Source organism: Cheilinus undulatus, linkage group 5 (genome assembly GCF_018320785.1).
Source record: "Cheilinus undulatus linkage group 5, ASM1832078v1, whole genome shotgun sequence".
Lineage (NCBI taxonomy): Eukaryota > Metazoa > Chordata > Actinopteri > Labriformes > Labridae > Cheilinus > Cheilinus undulatus.
In genome coordinates, this window is record NC_054869.1 from 28329680 (window position 1) to 28352671 (window position 22992).

The 22992-nt window shown below is 39.6% G+C and overlaps 1 protein-coding gene across 1 annotated transcript in view; it reads left to right on the forward strand.

Moving 5' to 3' along the window:
• rtn4r (reticulon 4 receptor) overlaps positions 1-22992 on the forward strand; it is an 81974-nt gene that overhangs the window by 56370 nt on the left and 2612 nt on the right. The window lies entirely within an intron of this gene.

Below are 22992 nucleotides of genomic sequence, written 5' to 3' on the forward strand. Positions count from 1 at the left end.
CTTCAAGCTGAAACATGTTTTCCTGATCTGAGAATGAACACACCAATCTGTGTCATTTGAGGAGAGCAAGGCAGAAGCCACAGGTGAGGTTTAGTTGCACTGGAATTCTCTAAACAATGGCAGCCAGTGGAGAGATTGGCATGTATGCAGCTACAGTCGCGGTTTTACGAGCAAAAGCTACTGAATTTTACGATGAATCAAGGTGTTTTATTCTTCTCCCAACTAGCTGACCAAAAGACTGGTCCCATCTGGCTCCACGTAGAGTAAACAATGATAATGACTGCCTGTCGAGCTCACACTTTGTAGTTTATTCACCTGGTGGCATATGCCATTCATTAAGGGCCAAATATTTTGGCCTGTAATCAATATGACAGACAAATCATTCATCCAATGACCCTCTGAGATTTTAGGTGTAAGGCTTTGATCTTCTCAAACACAGACTACGGGAAGTTTTCAAGAGGGATGTGAAATACATCCAATGTAATAGATGTGAAACAGTCTCTCTAGCATGTTGGGTTACTTACATGGTTAGATGGAACGCTAACACTAGCACCCAACCCTTGTATGGTTCATTTCTGCACTGGGCAGTTTCACTATGAAATGATGCTTGACCTAAATGAAGTTATGTAATTCCAGAGCATTGTTAGAGTGAAGACAGTTGTGATATATCAGAAATGTTTGTATTCATAGATTTTAAATGTATGGTGTGCAATATTGAGCTTTTTAAGTCATGATGGCCTCTTCAGAACTCCAATCTGTTGAGTAAAAGGCTGATTACAGAACTGTTGTCCAAATGACTGTAAAAAGAAGTTACATTTCAAAACAGTTTCATACACAGTTTCAATTAACTGTTCCCAACCTTGAAAATAGCTCAACAAAAGAGATCCGAACAAAATGAATTGCTAAGCACACTCTAAACTTTAATTGCGTTAATTTTTTTTACAACCCGTGTACAAAGAAGTACCTCTTCTCTTTTGTCCTGTCTTTTAACTGTCACATGTATTAATAATGAAGAATATTTGCTGTGGGGAATGAAAAAAAAATATCTGTTTCAGCAGCATGCAGTTAACATTTCATCTTTAATCAACCTCCCAGGGGCAGTTTCAGACATTAAAAGTAACAATATAGAAAATGTCAGTGTTTATGCTGATGTTCTTGTTTGCTTTGAAGCTCATAAAGAGACAGTGGTAATTTCATTGCGTTCCATAGATAGATAAACTACAGCAAACTCATACCTAAATATCTCCAGTAGTTTTTGCTGGGTCATATGTTTGAATATTCTCCTTTGGTCCTTTGTAATGGTTGGATTTGTTGTGCTATACTTTACATCCAGAATCTCTTTAGCTTAAAGTCCATTATGTTTGTCTGCATTTTGAATCCCAAGTCATACAAATATGATTTTTCTCTCCTAAAATTGGAACACTTCACAGATTAAGTGTAATAACCTGAAAAAATACTACTACCACCAGTTCAATTGGTGATTTGGCACCTAGACATAAAGTACAAGGAGATTTGTTGTATTTTTTAGAGCATGAAGTCGGCATTGGCAGTACATGCATTACTAAAAGCACCATAAAATGCACTGGGATGTGTTTGTATTCTTCACCCACATCAGACCTAAGCACTTAGAATCACTACAGACATATTTTTCTTGTTCTCACTGAGTTTTGAAATTGAAATACATCAGTTAAGCTGAAAAATGTATTCTAACTTAATGTTAAAACACCATGCAAAGCACCCAAGTGTTGTAACCTGACAATTCTATTACCCCCGGTTTAATGGTTCATTCTGAGCATATACATAAAATACATGAAGTTTTTTGCATTTTGTCGAGCATTAAGTTATAATCAGCAGCACATGGAGAACCAAAAGTGCCATTAAAAGCATTGTAATGCGTCTGTATTATTCAGATGTATCAGGCCCATTAGCACAGGCACTAGGAATGGCATTCATATTACAAGCCACCAGGAGCTTACAAACGGGAGCTCCAGGGAGAAAGGAACAGCTGAAGGATGCAGTTTAAAAATACCAGATTGTTTTTCTCCAGGGCTGGAATGACTCATTACCCAGGCAGCAAGGCAGGAAGTCTTGTCAGTTGGGTCGTACTACAGTACAACGACACACAAATTGCGCCAGTGCATCACTTACTGTGTTACAGTCGTTTAGGGACTGTGAGAACAACAGCCGTATACACACGCACTTGCATACAACTTCCCATGAACACACACCTGTGTGTGAATCCAAGGAAGTGATGTATGCAGATTGCAGGAGACTTTTTCTTTCTTAGAGGCAGGGTAAAGTCTCAGGTGGCTGCCATATGCTGACGTGTTTATCCCTTCTTCTCATCTCGTGACTGGCTTGTTCAGAAGCGAGGGGTGTTGGTAGATAGCCTGACCAGCCCATCCCTCAAATCCTGCTGCACCTCCGTGACAACTTGCCACTATTGGATCTGTCCTCGGGTCTTATCTGATGGCTGCACTGCCGTGAGGCGTTGTGAAACTGATGCTCACACGTCACCAGCTCTCCTCCTATCTCTCTGGTAGCAGCCCAGGGCTGTGTGAGAGAGATGTTGAAGGGGTTAGAGGGCATATTGAGGGCACACGGCCATGGCACTCAGCCTCGGATCATCCCTCACCTGGGAGATAAAGAGCAGGAGTGATGACTTCCCAGCTTGAGCTGAGCTTTGGGCCAGCGCTCGACCTTTCCAGTAAGAAAGGTGACTGATCCGTGGAGGGCTCTGATGTAAAGAAGTGCCCTTATCAGGCCAACAGGGAAGAAGAGGAAACGATAGCATGAGGACATGTGAAGAAATTTAACTGGTTCAGGCCTTGGCTGGGTGGGAATGTTTCCTTATGTTGTGCTGTCTTCATCCACCCATTTTCTGCTCTCTATCCTTTCCTCCCTCTATCCCTCTTATCTAGGCTCCTCTGCAGAGAAATCCATTTTCCTGCAGCAGGCCGCTTTGTCTGCTCTGGGTGCAGCGGTACTGAGGCGGCTGGTAAATAATGCACAAGTCTTTCACAATTCTTCGGAAGGAGGGAGCGCTCACTATAAGACTGTCTCTGAAGTGGGCTTATTAAACCAACCAGGCTGCTGCGGTTTTTGGATCCTTTTTCTTAGGGGGCAAGGTGAGGTAAAAGTGAGAGTGTCCCAAAAGAAAATATCAGCTGTAAAGGCCCATTTTCCCACTCCTTTACCCATTGAAGCTAAAAGAGGAAACCAAATGGGAGATGCAGAAAGCTCCCAAAGTCACTGAGTGTGCCTTTGCTGCGGTGCACTGCAGAACTCCTGCAGCTGGCCTGAGCTTGATTCCTTTTCGAAAGACAGACATCCTGACATGATCCTGGATACCGACACAGAGCTTTGCCTTCTTAGATCTACTTAGCTTTGATTTATGACATTAAAGCTCCTGTGAAGAACTTTCAGGCTGTGTCTGTTTTGGTGAGTTCATCATCAGTGCTTTGTGTGGATGCACCTCACCTCAATACGTCCTGATTTAATATCCGATAGCTCAGTTGGCATATGGAGCTGGTCTGGGATGCTTTATCCAGACCACCATGCCAACTATCATAATATGCAGTGTGTTGCTAGTTAACAGCATGGCTTTATGTTTGTCCATCTGAGCTTTCTTGAAGCAATGGGAATTCCAGTTCTTTTACAGACTCTGATTATTTGTCTCAAGAGCAAGCCTCTCTGCTCTCAGATGGCTCTTCGTTTGGCACCAAAATGTACTTTTTTTGAGATTATAAAGTTGTACATTTACAAGACAAAAAAAATCAGAAATTCAAATTTTTAGAAATTGTAAATTTTGATGTTACAAACTCAAACATTTCAGTTTTTTAACATCATTAATTTATATCAGTGTAAAGTAAAAAATGTACAAGAACCTTGGGGATTTTCAACATTTGGACTTTTTAATGTCAAAGGATTATTTTTACATGTATAACTTTTGAATAGAATAAAACAGTTTATTTTTTCTTATATATTAACTACTTTTCAAACATGACGAACATTTTTTTTTTCTTGAGAATCAACAGATCCTTTTTTTTTTTTTTTTTTCCCTTGGCTGGCCCTGATATGCCATCTTAATAATGGAACGTTTATATGGATAGATAAATCACTGCAGCTGGGCTCAAGACACACTGAGCACACTTGCTCTTTGTTACTGTTATTACAGAATTAGACTTGGAGAGTACAGAACAAACATTTTAACTGTTTGCTGTGCTTAATTACAGCAGCATGAGTGAGGGATATTTACCCATCTGCTTGTAATACAAGAGAAAACCATGCTGATGACAGGACTCAGACTGAGGGGTTGTCTCCAACAGCAACAGCTACATAGCTTATGCCTCCTGCATGCATTACAACACAGCACATGCATTTAAACCAGTGATGACAGTGCTGCAAAAATACATGCTGTGGCAGAAATTGTACCAGTGAAAATACTGATAGCACTTCACTGCCCACCACCATTGAGCCATGGTGACTTTGGCTCAATATGAAGAGTCAGTTGTCTTGTAAATGGAAGGTTCTGGCTTTGAATCCTGGCTGCCACAGTTACATGTCGATGTGTTATACGGTACAATACGATATGATACATTCCTGTGTCGTGGTGGCGATGAGTGATGTCTAATGCTCTGTATGAATTGATGGGTGTGACCTGTGTTGTAAAAGCACAACTAGAGAAGTGCTATACAAGCACAAGACCATATTACATAAACCTAATTTATTCATCTATTCATCTCAGTTTATTACATAACAGGTGTTTATTGACTTAAGTTACAGTTACTTAACTCAACTGGATGGTCATGTAATTGAAACACTGGCATCAGTGGCCAGAATATTTTCAAAAGTAAGACTCAAAGGAATATCCCAGTGAACCAATAAGATCCTCCTCTAGCTCTTTTCACCTCTGATCTGGTCCATTTTTCTTTAACCTCTACAAAAGTGAGTGCTCTGTGTTTGTTTTTCACCTCTTGTTTTCACCCAGTTCTCAGTAACTCTCCTCCCATGGTGTTTCATTTTCAGTCAAAATGCTGCAATGGTTGTCATTTTTCTTTTAAGCATAACAGAAAATAGAGCCCTTACAGTGTGCTTGGAGGTCTTCATTCTCTGCAGTGGCTCAATATATACTGTAAACAGTGTTTGAGTCAACAGAGGGGGCTGAATTCACTTTTGTAGCTTCAGTTTTCTCATGCTTTGTGTTTAAGTGGAAGATCCAGGATAGAGAATGAATCAGATATATGCGGAGGCAGGAGTAGATATGAGATTCTATACCTCACTAATGTCAAATATCCACCTACATACGCTTACGCAGAGTACTGCAGCCTCCACAAATATTTACAGGATTCTCGATAGTTTTCATTGCGCAACAAACCCTAAAATATTGCCTTGGCAGGACTATTTTGGAAAGAAAAGCCTGCAACAAACCCCAGCATGATGGGAGGAAAGCAGTGCTGAGAACAGTGCTCTTGTTACAGGGCAGAGCAGCAGAAGCAGGCCTCCTTTTATTGGCTCTAATACATTAGCTTGCAGGAACTGACTCCAAGAGATGAAAGGAAGAGAGAGGTTTGTCTTTTCCAGGTCAACATGCCTCCAGGGCTGCCTACACATCCAAAATAGATGGATCTACACGAAAGTTAGCCAGACTTAGTTAACGCTTGCACGATGATCTACCTAATTTTCTTAAATTTATTTTAGTCTTTTTTATATTCTGCTATTCTCAGGACATCTCTCTTCCTCCAGCACTTTCTTACAGACACTTGTGGGCACATTGCGTCTCTGTAATCTCTCCACTGCGATTGTGATGAGTCATGCACATGCTGAAAAAGAAAATAGAGCCATTATTTGAGATAATGGATGTATAAAGGCTAACTTTTAAGACTGTGTACTAGAGTGTGTGGCATGTGCTGTGAGATTAGGCATGCTGACACTGTGATGTGATGAAACAGACCGTGTAAACACCAGCCACACAACAACAAACCGGTCAGACACCATAAACTGCAAACTGGGCTCCACCTGCTCACCTTCATCCCAGTTAGCTGCCTCATTCATCTTCGTCCTCCCGGGATCTCATCGACCTCCCTTTCTAAGACGACAGTCCAGTCAGTCTCTGTCAATCACACGTCATTAAAACAGCCCTGGTTCCTCAGCAGGAGCAGGCCGTATATCCCACATGATTCCCCTGTCATGTCTTTAGAATGAACACTCTTCAATATAAGGCAGTGTGTACCGCAGCTGCTTTGTGGCTGGACTCAGAAATGAAAGCCTGATGAACACTGGGCTGTATGACCTGACATAGCATGGTGAGTTACGTCATTTTTACCACCTAGATTGAGGCAGTAAAAATAACTGCACTGTGTTCAACCAGCTTTTTTGGGCACAGGATGCTTAAAAAACTACATTTTTTTGTTTTCTTTTATCAGTTTTTCTCTTAGGACTAGGCACAGATGGCCATCTTCAATATAAAATTCTGAAAATAAAAGTTAAAAAAAAAACTGTTATACAATTTTTAAAGGAGTAACACGTTTACAGAATAGTCACAGACAGGAGAACTCAGACTCTGGGTAAATATTTAAAACATACTCATCACAAAAATGTATTTCATTAACTATAGGAACATATATCAAGACCAAAAATGCTGATTCATCCTCAAAAATATCCAAATAAATACCCTGAACATGAATATATTTTGAGTTAAACCTGCATTGTCTGATTTTCTGACACCTTAAAGCTACTATGAGGAGTTTACAGAGGGTTATGAACAAGGTTATGTTACGCTATGTTATGTAATGTCACATAGTTGTATTTTGTTAGCTTATATCATGTTGTTATGTTGGTACGCTGTTATGTTATGTAACATTATTTTATGTTTTCTTACGTTGTGTTATGTTAGAGTATTTTAAGTTATGTTGTTATGTCGCGTTTTGTTGCAAAATGTTATGTTACTTTATTTTAAGTTACGTTGCATTATTTTATTTTATGAAGTAACTTCATGGTATGTCACATAATAGTATTTTGTTTGCTTATGTTATGTTGGGTTATGTTGTTACATTATGTTGTTACACTGTTATATGTTTCTCTTATGTTAAGTTATGATACATAATATAATGCTACATTATGTGATCTTATGAGAATTTATGTTATGTTATGATATAGAATCGTATTCTGTTGCCCTATGTTTTGTCGCTAAGTATTGTTGTTATGTAGTGATATGTAACATTACGTTATGTTATGTGTTACATTATATTATTACATTGTCATGTGACTACATTATGATACTTTATGTTTTGTTATATTGATTTGTAATTTTATGTTATGTTACTTTTTATTGTTAAACTATGTTATGTTATGTTACCGTGTATTACCTTACATTTCGTTGTGTTACATCATGTTATGTTAATGTTATTCTATAGTTTGTAATGTGACTTTATTTTACATTATGTTATGTTGCATTATGATATCTTACATTATGATGGTTTTCTAAGTTTATTTATGTTTTATTTTGTTGTTATATTAAGATTTGTTTGGTTATCTTACCAAAGCATGTCACTGAAACATTCATCACAGTATGATACATGGCCTTTGACTGTAATAATATCACGATACAACATTTCTGCTTAATTGTAAGACCACCATATCAAACATCAAATGTCTTGTAATTAAACAACATAAAATAACATGTAAAAGGTAAAATGCAACAGTCATGTATTACATAGCTAAAATTTGTAGTGACTCCCATAAGTCATGTGCTACCCTCTTGCTTTTTTGTGACCATTGTCCAAAAATATCTTGATGGCATTAATTTAATTTAATTTAATTTAATTTTTTTAATTTCACCGTGCCATCAATTCTTCTTTGTCCATTTTAACTTTCGTCCTTGTCAATCATGTTATTGGCACCACCATGACAAGTCATAGAGTATCCATGAGTCAAATTGGCAGGAACCTTGGAAAGGCTGGTCTCAGAGTGCTGTATTTTTAGATCAATATTTGGCAGTAGTGATTTTATGTTTTTATCCTAAGAGAGCTAGACAGTCATGGGTTTGATCCTTGGCTTCTATTGTTCTGTGTTGATATGTCCTTGGTTGAGACACTTGTGGCCAATTTGCTCCCACTGCTGCATCGTTGGTGTGTGAAGCATATGGATACATATAAATGAGATTAGCTTTTTCATAGCAGCCTTCACCATCATTGTATCTTTATTGGGTGTATGGTTTTGGATGGGTAGGTGTAACCTGTGGTGTAAAAGTACTTTGAGAAGTCAGATGTTTAGAAAGATGCTAATCCATTTAAGAATCAGGATGACAGTTGTTTGCCACATTGAAATTTGTCCCACCTCTAATGGGTGGTCAGAAAAGATGATGATATAAGCCTCTCTAAACCTCTGCTGGTCAATCATCCTTTTATTTTCTTCATTTGTGTTGTCCTCTAGTCTTACTAAGCTCAAAGAACCTTTCAATGGTATGAATAATTTTCTGGTTTATTTGCATGCTTCTGTCCTTTGAACAATATGCATCTGTCCCCTTCTGTGTATGTTTGATTGCAGTTATGTCTGGATATACATCACACCCAGTTCAGTCAGGACTATTTCAGCGATGTTTGCAGCTCTTTGAAGCCTCTCTTGCTGGATAAAGTACATTTTTTCTGAGGTTGCCCGGTCTCAGTCAGTCTGAGGTGATTGCAGATGACACATTTGCTGTGAGTCTGCATAGTCAGCTGGCAATTCAGCATGAGTGCAGTATAGCGAAACTAGAGAAGAGTGTGGAAGGTTAGATGACACATTATGGCAGTAAAAAGGGTGTCAATAATGGTTTGTCTTGTGAAGCAATCTTGGGCTCATTTTCAACACATCTCGCCTCAGGCATTGGATCTACCTGTTTCAGTCATTGCTTTTTACATGAATGAGAAATCTGCCTACTCAAAGTACCACTCAGTGCTCTACAGTACATTCACCTATGCATAACCTTTAAATGACTAATGCGTATGCTTGCAATTGTTTCTATCCTGGGCACAAGGGCTTTACAAGGTTAAGTAGGGTGTCCATGTCAAGAACAAAGCAGCAAAGGTTTTTAGCAATTTAGAAAACCTTTTTCCCCTGGAGCTTCACTTTCCTCCACAGCAATACTCCAAACCTGCTAAATAGATTACTCCCTGAATGACTTTGGTTTAGTCCAGACAGGTCAAAGATTAAGCACCTGTTTGATGTATTTTTTCCCCGATTGTAACTCTCACAAACACAACACTTCATCCACAGCTATTTTTTTTTCTTTTTTTACAAGTGCCAGTCTGAGAGAGCTGCTGCCAAACAACAGGAATTTTGTTGTAATGAAGCTGTCAGAGAGATGTGGAGTGTATAATGTTTGCACCCGCTCCACTTCCAGGCCTTGTGAGGAGAATGGAGCATTCGGTGAGAGCTCAGCAGAGACAGGCTACGATGACATCAAACCATACAACCACTCATTACAACGTGTTTTCTGCTCCGACCACCTCAATGTGTTTTCTCAACTTTTCTTGTCCAAGTACACGAGGGTGTCTGTGGGTGCTGTCACTGCTCTCTTCCTCCTCAACTGACACTCCTTCAGCATTATTAGAAGCTATCATCCAATATTTCCCAGGGTTGTTGTCCTTTTTTAGATGATGCAGGAGTGATTCATTAGGCTGCATTTGCTTCCATGAAGGAGTAGTGCATTAACTAGGAGGGCTCGTGATTCTCAATGATCACAACAGTTCAAAGCTCAATTTAAACTGTTGAGATGAGAGCCCCAAAACTGCATGAGACACCAGTTTGTTTTAGAGAGGTGAATCATGTGTGTGAATAACACTTCAAATGTGAGGACCCCTTTCAAGATGTGATACACCCCTACTTTTCAGAGTCACAACTTCGTCAGATGAGAATGGAGGCTCACGATTTATTTTCTGAGATATTTTCAGGGTGTTTTTACTGTGATCACAGCTCAAAATAACTGCAGGTACAAAATGTGGCACGACTGCCAGAATGTGCACAGTTGACTGAGCAAACGAGACTTGTAAGCAGAATACAACCTGAACTCCTTTAATTCAACATGAGACTACATTTGTATCTATGTTTTATCTATGTTTTATATTCAAGACTGAACATTTTTAATCCAGCTGCAAGGAGTGGTGTCTGTTCAGATCTTTAATATTACAAATTGATATCTTGAAAAAAGCAACTGTCTTGGTATCAGCTCCGTTTTAATTTCTCAACTAAATCTATGATGAAAAATGTTTGTTGCAGCCGTTTTTCCAAGACTAGACTTAGACTAGGCAAAAATATATCTTGCATGCCTTAAAACTAACCAGTAAGTTTAGTGTGCACCAAGAGGACTAAAACTAGACTAAGATGTACTGTAGTTTAGTTCTCGACAGACATTCAAAATCCTTGATATTTCTCCACTGAGGGTAAATCTAAAAAAATCTAAAATGCAATGCACCTTTATCTCCTCCACCTCTCAGCTGTAGAAAGCAGGGTTCTAGGGTTTGAAAGGGTGGACAGAACCCATTACCATGATTTGGTACCAGATTCAGGCAAGAGAATAAATGCTTGGACTAAAAGATAAGACCAAAATATCAGGACTTTTTGTGGACTAAATCTAGACTTCAAAGTTTTCATCGACTAGAACTATAAGGAGTAGAAATGACTAAAATGTGACTAAAACTAAAAGGCATTTAATTTAAAGACTAAGACTGAAACTCAAATATAAATAGCTGTCAAAATTCACACTGTATCAATTCTCCATTTTGCCACCAGCAGTAAGAGAAAACAACTTCCTTTTAGCCTGTCAGCGAATCACAATGCTCCAATTTCCTCTTTTATTGTTTTCTTGGTGATGGCAACTAATCTGTGCCATCAAAAGATAAAAATGACACAAGATAGTTAACTTTCAGTTTGAAAGGTGAGAATAAATAGTAATCAATGACCCAAATAATGACAAAAAAATGTTTAAGCTCACCAAATAAACACAAATTGCCTGCAGGAACTAAATAAAGATGTGAAGTCTTGTTCATTGCTGATGTGGGTTTGATTTGTATAAAGTTCTGTGAGGTTTAATTTCCAATGTGTCATTTTACTTGGTATTTCTGGCCATATGACTTTTGACACATGCATCTGACTTCCTTGCAGCACACATATTTTGATAGTCCAGGTTGTCCTGTAAAAAAAGATGTCTATACTTGATTGGCCACCCTGTAGACACACCGCTGACTACAGGGCTTTAAAGTAAAAACATAGTTTGCAGAAAAAACATGCAAATTTCTAAAATGTATAGTGCCACTCAAACCAAACAGTCAGCTCCTGAAGTAACATAACCTTTCCCAGAAATCACCATGCTTGGCCAAACTTAAAAACACGTTAGAGCTCAGTTAAGGCATTTAGTTGCAATCCTTGAAACCATACAGGTATCAGCTGATATGTTATTTCCTCTTCTATGTTTCCTGTAGCTTAGGATCTTAAACAAGTCCTCTTTGTACTTGAGGCTGCGTTACTGTTTCAAACAAAAAACAAAGTATGCTTTCTAAAATGTTGTTAACACCTGTGCTAAAGTCTGCCTAAGAGCTAAGCAACACCGAGACACATGGGGCATGTTCTGAGCTCCCCTCATTTATTTTCTCTCCAGCCATGTGTAGATAAGATAAAGCCTTACACACTCTGTTAAGCAAAAATGCTTGGCTGCACTGTTGGCAGCCTGCACAGTACACACACACACATGCAAAAAACCCTTCAAAGTAGGGCATTCTGAATTTTTCCAGTCCTCTGTGGCTTGAAGAGTGCATCTGGACACCCCGCACACTCACACTCTGCGGATGCCTGCATTATTTTCAGCTTACGCCACTTGAATTATACATTTTACATGGTTTCACATGTGGAAATCTCCCATGTCTGTGACATGTGGAGGAGGGCACAAGCTGGATTTGAGCCATTCTACAAAAAAACCTCATGGGTGGACTTGACTCCCAACGCCTTCTGTGGAACATTTCACAGTGAGCAGCAGCAGCACTAAAGGCCTTTTGGTTTGCTGCCAACTATACAATAGAGTTGTGAGGAATGTGCCATTTCTCCCTCTTATCCAGCGGCACTACGCCACCACTCTACAATTAATCCACTGTAGTGGCATTTAAGCATATCTAACTCTATTCCAGCTGTCTTTAAATGCAACTTGGAGGAAAAAGCATGGCCATTTAGCAACCAGGCTGATTGATAGTTGCTGGAGTGCAGACCATATATACAACAAGACGTGTAAATTGTATCCATGCTTTGCTTAAAGGGACATTTTGCCGATTGTAAATGACAGACATTAACAGTCACAATGACTGCTAAATAGCTCGTGAAAAAAGCTTGTTGACTGATGTTTTGCACGGCTCTGGGGGAGATTTGTAAAGTTTGACAAAAATGATTAAATGACAATACCACCATTTTTCAAGCTTGGCTTAAAGACAACAAATTTGTAATGGAAGTAGACTTCAGTATGTGCTGTGTGGTTTGAAAGACTTTTGCATTTACCAGGCAGGAAGGGAAAATAAAGGATGGTTATTGATTCGAGAAGTAGATGTGGGATCAATCATTTCTGAAGCTTGACCCTGGAAATTAAGGTCAGAATATTCCAACCTCATGCTGCATCCATTATAAGTACTCTTTTCAAACATAGCTCTCATTCTTTCTGCATATTCAATTAGTTGTTATTTGTAGAGCAACAATTCATACCTCAAGACACTGTACAAAAGAGCATGTAGAGACATTATTATTTCCAAAGACCCGATCCAAAGAATAAAATAACAGTATCTAACCTTAGAAAAAGCACATAGACTTCACATTTGTATAAACGTTGTATCCTGTGCAGATAAATTAAGCCTTTGGTCCCTAATTGGCATCTCCATTTTATTGCTTATGCTCTACATCAAAGTTCCCTCTCAAGGTAGTTGAGCTGAATTGTTGCAACGGCATGTTTTATTTACTTTAAAAATCAAATGTTGGAGCTGAGAATGACATCAAATCCAAGTTGACCGTGGTTCAGTTTTAAATTGGTAGCTTGGGGTACTGGAGTTCTGCCAAGTCTCAGAGTGTGGATTCCAACTTCAGGGGATGCTCCAGATGACATATCCAACTGGCGTCATGGAATTCCAAGATCAAATGTCGACCACACAAATAGTTCTTTTGTTCCATATCACTGAAGACTGCTAAATATCTGCAACTATCAGGGGTTCATAACCTAAAACACCAGAGAGACTGTTTCATGTGGTATGGAATCAGATGGAATTTAAACTTAGCACAAAGAGAAAGGAAATGTGTCTTTGATAGATTGTTTGTTTGTTGTTACAATGCTTTTTTGGTAATGAATCTTTTACCGATGGAAAGCCTGTTTTTTTCCCTTTTAAATGGGGACACATTTGTTTGGAACAAGTATTTGTGGGATGAGCAGCAGAGCTGAGTATGTAGGCTGCGCCAATGAAAAATTTGGCAAATCCTTGACTCTCGTTTGGTGTTGTTTGGTGGATTGGATGAGATGTATTGGCAATTTAACAACAACTAGTTCAACAAACAGGAGCCTCAGTAGTGTGTGGAAGAACCATACACAGTCACAACAGCCTGGCACCTCCTCCTCATGCTGGTCAACAGCCTGGTCACACACTGCTGTGGGATGGCATCACATTCTTCAGCCAGCATTTGTGTTCAATGGAGTTGGGGTCAGGACTGCTGGCAGGCCGTTCCATCCTCTCCACTTGTGAATTCTGGAGGTAGTCTCTGATAAACCTGCTCTGTGGGGGCGAGTGTTGTCGCCTTGGGGGATAGAGTTCAGACCCAGAAGATGGAGATATGGGATTGCCACTGGCTGCAGAATCTCTCTCTTGCAGATGTCTTTTGTCCATATTGTCCTGTTAACCTTTACTACAAATCTGTAGAAGAGAGCCTGGGGTATCTAAGTGCTGACAGGATGAGGAAACGTTTTTCTTGGGGTGTCGTCTTCTTGGTGTCACGTTCCCCATTGTATGGTTATAAGCCTTCAGTTTGGAGATGACACTAAGGCTCACCCTAAACAATGCTGTACCTTGGTTTTTCAAAACACCACATCAAAGTTGCCCTATCACACTGGCCCCTATCCAGATCAGTCAAACATGGCATGCCTGTTCTTGGAGCAGACTCCTACTGACCTGTGAGCATAGCAGGGTCCCATGCTCCCAGGTGCTGACAATCAGGTGTCAATCAGGCACCTGACTGTCAGATCCTGGGGGTACCAGGAGCTCAAACAAGACTAAATAGCATCAGCAAAATAAGCTGTTTTGCTTTGGCAGAGATGATTTGGTAATTTTTTCATGAAAACAACCCACATACTCAGCTCTGCTGCTCATCCCACAAATGCATTTTCCTTACAAACATGGCACCAACTAAAAGGGAAATATACAGGCTTTCCAATGGTGTAAGATTAATATCCAAGAAACATTGTTACAGTAAAGACATAATCTACCAAACACAAATTTCCTTTTCTTTTTGTGTTAAGTTTGTTCCTCTTCCATCTTGGACATCCCCCATATTGATAAAAGTGGTCTTGTGGAAAACAGGGGAAGATTTTTGATATCTAAAAAAGACAAAAAAAAAAAAAAAAAAGACAACCAAGGTGTGGAAGGAGGATGAGACTTCCAATATGATCTGACATGAGAATCCTTGATGGCTATTTGACAACTTAAAATGAAATCACACTACTGCTTTGGTGAGTTTAGTTTCTTGAGTTTCTCCTCCAGCTGCTGCAGTTTGTAAATGTTGAGCATATCACAGACCTGAATGATCTCCCGCTGAGTGCAGATCTGAGCAACTGGGAGGTCAGTGCATCACTCAGGGGTCGATGGTAATTTGATGGCAGTTGTTGAAAGGGAGAACTCTTCACTTCCACTTTATCCTCCAATTGCACACCGGTTGAGCGGGGATTCGATCTGACAGCCCTCTGATTGCAAGCTCATTCTCTCACTATCAGCCCTCTGCCTTTTGTTACTGCTGTCACTTCCCTCTAGTTTGATGTGGCAGCCTTTCTGACTATATCTGTTATGTCAAAGCAAAAGAATTTATCTTATGTTTGTTATTGATTCTACCATGTATGCTCACATATGTTCATACACATGCGTAAAGATCCATATAGACCCTCTATTCCCTACACTCTCTGTTGTTTGGCTCTGTTTTTCCTTCCTCTGCGTCTCTCAGTTATTCATGAGCCATCTGCTTGGGCGAGTGCTGTGTCAGATGTTTGTCAAACAGGACCTCATCTGTCCCCCCTGTTCATCTTCTGATTGTGTCCTCGTGTGCATACTGCAGCCGCCACTGATGCCCCAACAACACTCCACTGTAAGCCAAGGGACTGCTGCTCGTCTCTCTGGTCCAACATGTCCCAAATAACCTGTTTAATATGATGCACATGTCTCTATTTGAAACCAGAGCATTTGGTTCATCAATGTTGTAAGGACAACATGGATCAGTCTTTATGTGTTGATGTGCTGAATTATGTCCGCTTGAGATACAGAAGTATGGTGCACTTTTTCAAAAACATAATAAATAGTTCTTCACTCTCTGTGCTACCAGAATAACATCAAAGTAAGACGCCAATAAGGAGCTAAATTAGACTGCATCAAGGTTGAAAAAGTTCTGGGATGAGCAAGAAAAGAAGTCTAACTTGACCTAGAAGTTGAATAATTGTGCTGAAAGCTGAGTAAAAGGAGAAAAGTGGCTCTTTTGAACACTCTCCTCTCAGTGACAGGGTAAATATGGCAGCCATGAAAAGGCCAATGTGGTCTTCTGATCACAACCCTTTCCATATGAATGTGCCTTTAACCAGCCAATCCCCCTGCAATTCAGCATTGCTCTTGAAAGTGAAGAGCATTTCTTCTCTATAATAGGACGTTTTTCACAGGCTTATGACAGTAGAGAGGTTCAAAGCAAATTTAAATGGAATATTCTCCAGGTCAGCCATGACAATGTTACTGTAGGCTACTCTGTAATTCTCACCTTTTTGGAAGTAGCACTTTATTACAAACTCCTCTGAAGTTTAAACACAGGTGCTTATTTATGGAACCAAAAAGTTTAAGATGACAAAGGTCAAACAAGAAGAAACCTACAAACCGATTATAATCAGTTTGAGAAAATTGCTGATGTTTTCTGGTGTGTGTTCAAAAGGCTAGTCCTCACAAAGCCAAGTAGCTGCTTCATCAATCATTTGGCCCATTGATGTTGCATTAACTTGTATGGAAAGTAAGATACAATTAAATAGTTTTGAGCCAAATCAAGAATTCTTGTAGAGAGCAGACATTAAAAAATATATTCTTTAAAAATAAATTAAGGGAAAATAATCATAAATCTGAAAGTTGAACAAAATTAACAAGACACATCAAATTTGGCTTTGTAAATGATCTGCTTACTTGTAAACAGTATCTACAAGGAAAACGGAGAAAATTACATTAATAAATAGACAAGAAAATAAACAGAATCCTCTCAAATGTAAGCAAAACATAAAGGGATGAATACATCTATATGTATACATGATGAATGGATGAAACCAGAATTAAAAAGTAAATGCTATTTAAAAAAAACTAACATAAATAAAGTTTATGTAAATATCAAAGATGATTGAATAGTGCTCCACAGCCAGAATGGCCACATGTCATATTTGCTTTTGCATGAAAATTAAGAATGAGAACCAGAAGGGAGAGCAGAAGGACACAGAATAGTCAGCCATTGATGCTGGGCTGGAGAGAGAAAACAGAAAGAAAAAAACAAAAAAAACAAAATCAATTCATACTAAAGCATTGTTGATTTTATGTTACACAGAAAAGACAGCCAGACACCAGAGTCCCAGTAACTTTGGAAAAAAATCATTTTTCTTGGCTCAGCAAGAAGAGCCAGCTCATCTGGCTCCCGGTACCACTCTTCATTTGACTTATTTTAAAATTTATTTGAAGTTCAAGGTCCCTCCTTTTTTTAACACAGTAGCTAGATATGCTATCACAAATGAAAAATAAAAAATTGCATTGACATGTGGTCCAGTGTGCATTGAAACCAGTGACTTACATTTAAATGTATACTGATTCATCATCTGAAAGTCTGACATCCTGTTTGAATCAGTATGCAATGAATCTCTGATGGGCCACAAAGGATGCACTGCATAATCTGGTAAAAGTAGGACACATTTAAAGGAGCCTTGAAATGGGACAGTCGTCATTGCGCTGCTGTGATGTAATCACTCTTCAGATGCATTCTTCAAAGGATGCAGCTCCTGAATTGGGACACTACTTTTGTCTTATCCCCAAAAAGAGACAAGGAGCTTGTAGTTTCTGACTTTAGGGGGGCGACTAGTAATGACTGGACTTTTCAGTTCTTTGAAACATTTTAGAAACAGGAAAAACAGGCTTGAACAACCTCTGAGACTAAAAGCCATAAGTTCTTTTGATAGAAATGCAACAAAATAAGAAAAGAAAGTAAAGATTCAAATTTATACAACTTTGTTGATTACCAAAGAGCATACAGTATTTGCGGTCTACCCAGACTTCCCAGTCCAAGTCACCTGTCTGTGTAAACTTTTCTAGGTAAAACTAATTATTTCAAGGGGTTAGAGTGGGAACAAGGAGCAAGGCATGCAATCATTGTTCTTATTTTGACTCCTCAGACGAACTGTGCTTGAACTATGATTTTGTGAGTCATCACCGCATCGAGTGATTGCCCTTTATTACCCTCAGCTCACACAGTCATTTATAGCTGCCTTGGCTGCAGCACTAAAATTGGGCCACATACAACTGTCACATCTTATACACTTTCTCTAAGTTCTTCCTTTCAAAGGGCTATAAAAACAATTTATGTATGCATGGTTGGATTCACACAAGATACATGACCTCTGAGAGGGTGATCATGACTATATTAAATGCAGGCCTGCCTCTGAGCAACACAATAATGTATGATTTCAGAAAAGAGGCCAGGAGGTCCCTTTGGAGAGTGGCTGTGATTCATCTCTGACAGAGACATCACTTCCACTCCAGGCCGAGGGGATAACGCTGTCATGTTAGCCGTCCCTGCCCAATCCCGGCCCTTCAAAGTAAAGCCACCGTGATGAATCTGAGGCCTCCTAAATGCACAGTCCTGACATGCCCTCTGTGTTCAATGAAGGTTTCCTGAGCATGAGGATGGGGCTAAATACGTGTTGTATTTACACAATAAGACAAAAGGAGCGCTGGGAGTTAGTTTTTCCAGCTCCAGTATGCCAGGGACACATGCAAATGAGCGAGGAGTCTGGCTAAGTGATGCACTCATAGAATAAGTAAACAAGGCTGTCTGGGCCTACTTTTGCCGCTCCTGTGGGCTTCTCTCTGTTTCACTACTGAATGTTGTGTCCTCTAGCTGCAACAAGAGATCTGATAGCACTATTTTTGGACTGAATTTGCAGCATGATGATATCATTTATCTCTATAACTGGCTACTTTAATGCCAAAGCTTGTTCTTCTTGTAGTACTTAATCTTTCTTTTTGACCACTGGACAAACCTCTCTTGGAATCCATACTAATAGAATTCTCAAGTGGTTAAGCAAGGACAGTGCAGGTTTCATTGCACGACTCCCTGATTGTTACGCCTAAAGCTTATGCAATAAAATAATATCTTCACCTTCAGGATATAAGAAAGGGACACTTGGAGGCCAACTTCCAATTACTGGAATTACTGAAACCAATACCAGCTCGATTTAATGCCTTAGATGGATGGATGGATGCATGGATGGATAGATGCTTTATTAATCCAGAGGGAAATACAAGATTGATGGTGTCTTCAGCAATTTCACAGTATCTTGGAGAACATATTTTGAAACAAAAACTGTATAGGTCAAGCATTGAAGTAGTTGGATGTTTTACCCTTTGATTTATTTTATAAATCAATCCAAGTCAATATAATTTTGCATTTTGACAGAAAAAAACACAAAAACCTCTTAAATGTCAAAGTGAAAACAGATTTCTACAAAGTAATGTTAATTAAATAAAAATATGCAATGTAAAATAAGTGACAGCATAAATGTTTACCCCCTTCAAGTCAGTATTTTGTAGTTGCAACTTTGGCTGCAATCACAGCACTGAGTCTGTCTGGATAGGTTTCAATCAGGCCTGCACCTCTGGACACTGCAATTTAACTCCATTCTTCTTTACTAAACTGCTCACGTTGTCACGTTGAGAACTTTGTGTGTCAGGTTGCATGGGGATCAGGTGTGAAGAGCCCTTTTCAAGTCCAGCCTCAAATCTTCTATTGGATTGAGGTATTGACTTTGACTCGGCCAATCCAGAACATTCATCTTGTTGTCTTTAAACCATTTCAGTGTAGCTTTTGCTGTATGCTTCAGGTCGTTGTCCTGCTGGAAAATAAATCTGCTCCCAAGCTGCAGTTCTCTTGCAGATTGAATAAGTTTGTCCTCCAGAATTTTTGAATATTTTCCCACATTCATTTTACCCTCTATCTTTTAGCCTTCCAGGGCCACCTGCTGAGAAGTATCCCAACAACATGATGCTGCCTCCACCGTCCTTCACAGTGGGGATGGTGTGTTTGTGATGATGTGTAGTGCTTAGTGTGGCTTAGTGTCTGGTTCACAAAAAGCACCATTTTGGTCTCATCAGACCAAAGAATCTGAGTTTTCTTCAACAGTGGCTTTCTCTTTGCCACTCTCATATAAAGCTTTGACTGGTGAAGAACTAGGGCAACAGTTATTGTATGCAGAGTCTCTCCCATCTCAGCTACTGAAGCTTGAAACTCCTTCAAATTAGTCATAGGTATCTTGGTGGCCTCTCTCATTAGTTTCCTTCTTGCACAGTAACTTATTTTGTGAGGACTGCCTGATATTTACACATGTAGCATATTCCTTCCATGTCTTGATGGTGAATTCAACTGAACTCTGCAAGATGTTCAGTGCCTTAGAAAATGTTTTGTAACCATCCCCTGAACTATATAAAATTGTTATAAAAGAACACTCCAAGCAACTCAGAGAAAATGTTGAAAAGTATATTTCAACATTTTCTCTGAGTTGCTTGGAGTGTTCTTTTGTCTTCATGATGTAATGGTAGCCAGAAATACTGATCACCCAGTGACTGGACCTTCCAGACACAGGTGTCCTTGTACTACAGTCACTTGAGACACATTCACTGTGATCCTCAAGACCTCTGCTGAGTCAGGGGGTGAATATGCATTTATGCAGTCACTTATTTTATCATAGAAATTTTTGCTTTATTGACATAACTTTGTAGAGAGAGATATGCTTTCACTTTGGTATTTTTTTTGTTTCAAAATGCCAAATCATATTGACCATTAATGATTTAAAATCAATAAAAGGTAAAAAAAAAAATCAAAGGGGATGAATACTTTTAGTAGGTACTGCATCACAGATGAAAAACGAGGTTGACTTAATTCTTCAACCTGTGAAGCTTCTTTGTAAATAGAGGTGCTCGTCTTGAAGGAAGGGAAAACTGAAGAGGCTATACTGTCAGTCAGCTGGAAACAAAGAGGCCTTTCTGGTCCTTAACAGAGTGATAATAGCTGCTGTACTTTAATATAGCTCTCAGGAAAAAGGCCACTGACAGGGTCTGAAACAGGAAGGCAGCGCTCCAAGCCTTGTTTTGACACACCAGATATAGAAAGATTAAGTGTTGAAACCAAAGCAGGCAGGAGACGATAGGGAATGGATTTTTCTCTCAGCCACAACCTTGATCTCCTGAGATATTCAGGTTTGTGTTGAGAACAAACAGCCACATATTGATACCCTTATGAGTAATCGTAGGTATCATTTGGATTTGAAGCGAAGACAGTGTCAAAAGGGGAATACAAGTGTTATCTGATCAATAGTGTGAAGCCAGCATAAGTCTCAAGAGGTCTGACTAAGAAGTCACCCAGAGGTTATTCACCAGTGTGATAATGACAGAGCATGTAATACAAAGATGTGAAGAGGGCATGAATTCCAGATTTATGTTTGCAGTGTATGGTAATGCAATCAGCGTGGAGTGTATTTGAAGATGCTGTGAGAGAGCGAAAAATAATTGGGACGACACTGATGACATTACGGTGCCATTCAACAGATGCTAACAAAGACAAGGCGCGTTATGCCGAGAGCTGAGGAGCTGAGTCTTTGACATGCAACGCGTGGGTGGAAATAGCCTGTTAATGAATAGACAGAAGAAGGGGGGAAAAAATTGAAGACAGCGGAAGAGATACACGAAGCGTGCGGTGCGATAAAATATTGCTATTGTTAGGCAGTACTGAGGGGAAAAAGTGCTGCGATGCAGAAAGAGTGGGAAGTCTTGACAGCTTTCCGGTGGCAGTCTGACGGCTGAGCAGGGAGATTGGAAGGAAAGTGCAGCAGAGGGCGGCTGTCAGGCCACACCAGAGCTCCATTTAACAAGGTCCAGAGATGAGCTGCACCACAACACATTGCAGGGGAATGAGATGAGGAAGAGCGGGAATGGAGGGAGGGCTGAGTAAGGCTCATGCATTTTTCCAGAGCCTCACTACCTGTCATGCTTGCAAGCCGCAGAGTCCTCACATGTGCATGGGAGCAGAGATTGAAAATCCTCAGTAAGGACAGGAGGAGGATTCAGAGATTTGGAGGAGCACCTGCAATTTTATTCTGACACCAGACATGTCTTTGACACTTTGACACCATTATTTCTACATGGAGGAATGGCTGAGCCTCAATAGGTGCGCTCAATTTCTACCTCAGCTGTACCTGCATCCGTGTAATGTCAGAACTGATCATTCACATATGGTTATCCAGCCCATTTCACTCACCATGGTGCTGTGCAGCAATCTGGTCTGAACCACCGAAGAGGACAGGCAGAAATAATTAATGAAAGCAAATACAGAATACGCCTCATTTTAAACATGGATGGCTTCAGGGCAAACACATACAAGCTTCTTTACAAGTCTCCCTCTGAGCACTACCACACCTCTTGTATATCTCATCTTCATGCAGCACTCAGGAAAAATGCTTCAGTAAATCCTGTGCGGTGGAAACTCTAGCGGGGCCTCTATAGCCATTCCATCTTGGCTCCAGGCATCAATCTTCCAGCCTGGCATGAAAGCTTATCTCCCAGCGTCAGGCTAAATGTCAACCTCAGGAACGCTACAACACCATTAGTTATGTCCGCCCTATTAGAGGCAAGCTAATTCCACATAAAAGCCACCCACCCAATTTTAAATGAGGTTGCCTGCACAGGATTCTCCACAGCTGTTTAGGGCTTCCTGTCAGCAGAGACAGCAGGGAAAGGATGTGTCCCCTGATCTAAATATCATCACTGTGAAAAAACCTGCTGAGTCACTTACAAAGAGGATTCCCTATTCTGTAGTAATGTGCTGATTGGTGCACTTTATGCAAGACAACATTTTAGATATTATTTGTTACATAATTAACATTTCAATGGCTTAAAGGAATCAAACTTAACATGGCTTATATACTTAATTTTTTAGATAAATAGTCAATTGACTTGAGCTTGTAAAACCCTCTTCAAGTTATCTGACAACTCCAAGCGCTTTTTACACAGCAGGTCACCATTACTCATTCACACCACATTCACACACTGGCAGGCTGCTATGTTAAGAGGCCAACATTATTAACTTATTGTATCATGAACATTTTTACACCACTGTTGCAGCAGTGAGAGCAACTTGAGTTTAATTACAAGAGCTGGAGATTGAACCCCTGACTTTCTACATGTGCAACAAATGACTCTGGAACAAAAACAAAAACAAAAGAAATGGTATGAAAATGAATAACATTTTTACCTAGTTTAAAACACTTAATCTCTCTAGGCCTAGGCAAAAAAGTGATACATTGCTGTCATAAACTAATACAAACTGTTATTCATGCCATCTTAACCTGAATTGCAAAAGTGGCTGATTCTTCCATGATTGATCTCCCCTTCTTGTGTGTTTTAAAATTCTTTTTTTTTGCATTTTAAAATTGTATGGATACATTACTGCTTTTAT